The sequence below is a fragment of the Protopterus annectens genome, chromosome 2.part0 (assembly GCF_019279795.1).
Source record: "Protopterus annectens isolate FY-2018-M chromosome 2.part0, PAN1.0, whole genome shotgun sequence".
NCBI lineage: Eukaryota > Metazoa > Chordata > Ceratodontiformes > Protopteridae > Protopterus > Protopterus annectens.
In genome coordinates, this window is record NC_056728.1 from 350,377,753 (window position 1) to 350,380,167 (window position 2,415).

At 37.1% G+C, this 2,415-nt stretch overlaps 1 protein-coding gene across 3 annotated transcripts in view; it reads right to left on the reverse strand.

The window, feature by feature from the left end:
- Positions 1–405: 405 nt before the first annotated feature.
- SYK (spleen associated tyrosine kinase) overlaps positions 406–2,415 on the reverse strand; it is a 1,380,702-nt gene continuing 1,378,692 nt past the window's right edge. For all 3 annotated transcript variants that reach the window (XM_044060819.1, XM_044060818.1, XM_044060817.1), the window contains one exon: positions 406–2,415. This exon is cut by the window's right edge and continues 1,126 nt beyond it. The gene's annotated coding sequence lies outside the window, so the exon portion shown is untranslated.

The following is a 2,415-nucleotide window of genomic DNA, read 5'->3' on the forward strand; positions in this document are numbered from 1 at the left end:
AAGTGCTCAGGTTTTACTTAAAAAAAAAGATTTTTTTTTTTTACTTTTAAACTGTAGCAATAGATTTGACTGCAAATGCAATATTGGCTTTTAACAGTTGGTATTGCATTAATAAGTGATCAGGATCAGCTGATCATGCCTCCCGCAACACTTTGTGCCTGGGGCACTTCAATTTTCAGGCTGCTAAACAAGAGACAGTTAGCTGTGGTACTCTCTGGACTCCATTCCCCTATGACACAGGGCCAGCAATTTGCTATTTGGTTTTAATGTGTGTAGAATATCTCACCTGTATCTCCTCTATGCAAAAATATTTCATATCTTACAGAAGTTAGTTATTGACCACATGAATATTAATAAAAGGATTTACAGACAATTGCTGAAATATGACAACAGAACTTTTACAGATTAATCTAAATTTTGCTTTATTGTTTCCACCACTGAACACTAAAAACAAAATTTGTGTGTATATTTTAAATACTATAGGTGTTGAGATGATGCATATTAAATACCACAAGGGAACTCTGTTAGAAAAGGTTGCTTTTTGAAGAAAAAACAATACATACACACACTGTTTACAAAATCATTAGAAATTAGGCAAATTATGAGAGTATTAGTGGCTCTAGAATATTAATGCAAACATGTTAACCCAATTCACAATACTGGAAACAAAGAGAGACAGTTTACTACAGCAACATGCTAAAATGAATGTGCTGTACACAATTTGTGGAAAAACAATATAACATACAAAGTTGTTGCAGTTTCCTAAACAGATATGTCTGGCACTTAAAAACTTATGCTTTCACTAATAGAATTAGACAATGCAAATTGTATTTCCATTCATAAGCATTTAAAGAAATGTCACTTTGTGTTCATGTTAAACATATTAGTTTCTGTTAAAAATATTTGAAATTGCACTCTAATCCCAGTTTTGGAACCTATGCATTAATGAATTGGCAAGCTAAAGTCCTACGTCTTCTTTTGAGCATAATTTATGGGAAACTGCCATCAGAATCCTCAAAAATAATTGTTCTCATTAAGTGTATCTTATAATTACTGAGGCATGAAACTTACTACAGTAGCAGTAGTTCTGTAAAATTAAATATGGATATGAAGTCAGCAAACTATAGCCAACATGAATTTAATTCATAAATAGTTGTACATTTTGATGAATGGTAACTCATTTTTATCTTTCCCTGGATACCACAAAAAACAAACAAACAAAAAAAAAAACTTTAGGAAAATCCACATGGGACCCATGATTCATGAACCCAGGGTATAGATAGGTGGAAGCATTTTCACCCTATATGCAGTAAACCCAAGGAGTGCACACTGTCTGTCCCATGTTCTTGAGGGGCACAGCTAGCACACTTTAGCATTACAGATGTTCCTATGCTTGAGCTGTCACCAGTATCCTTTAGTGTGGCAGCACTACAAAACATACAGAAGTAAGGCAGAAGGGCATCGGAAATTATGCCTCCCCAAGTAGATTTATGCAGCTAATTAGTAAAGCATATTGTATCTGCCAAACTTGCCTAACTTCAATGTGCCATGGACTGTCATTCTTACTGACTTAGTTGTTATAACTGTGGGCAAGTTGTAATGACAGCATCCGGTGCTCTGTGAGCTCTCACTGGTGAAATGCTGCTGTCAACACTGTGTGGAGGTGGGACAAAGTAGTGTGTGGTAGCAGGTTTACCTGCATTGTAGAGACTCTGTTGCTGGTAGGAATTCTTCTTCCATGCAATGAAGAAATGGAGGACTTGTTTTTGCTTCCTGTGTGCTGCTGACCAACATACTGGGGTGGGTGTCTGGATGCAATGGCAAGTGCTACATTATTGTGTAGACTGTGATTGTTGTCCTAAAGGTTATGCCACTGGAGCCAACTAGTGTTGCAATGGCGCTGGCTTGCTGAATGGCATAGAAGTATAGGGATGGATAATTGATATAGGCGAGCATTTACAGATTATTGTAACACACAAGAGCAGAATCAAAGAAGACTAATTGCATAATTGTACTCTGTTGTGTGTTATATTTCAGGAAGCAGAAAGGGCATTTCATGCCATTCTATGGTGGACAAGGCCTTACAAAAGGCTCTCTATTGAAATGTCAGCACTTGAAATACCAAGTGCTAACAATGTGAATAAAAAGAAGACCAAAAACACAGGAGAAGAGTGAATCTCAAAAATTGCCCTTCTCCTTTAACCTTCTTTTTGGAAGTGCAAGCCCCCACCCTCCCTGAACTTATACATACCAACTCTGAGATCACCATACCTTGGAAAAAAGGGAATGTTCCAATAAATGGAATCTTGAACTTGGTACGTATAAGTCTGTTCTTTCAGCCATTCAGTCTCCATGTTTTGGGACTTGGCCTAGCGGGTCCCGACATTTCAAATGGTTACCCTAGAAAATGGTGCA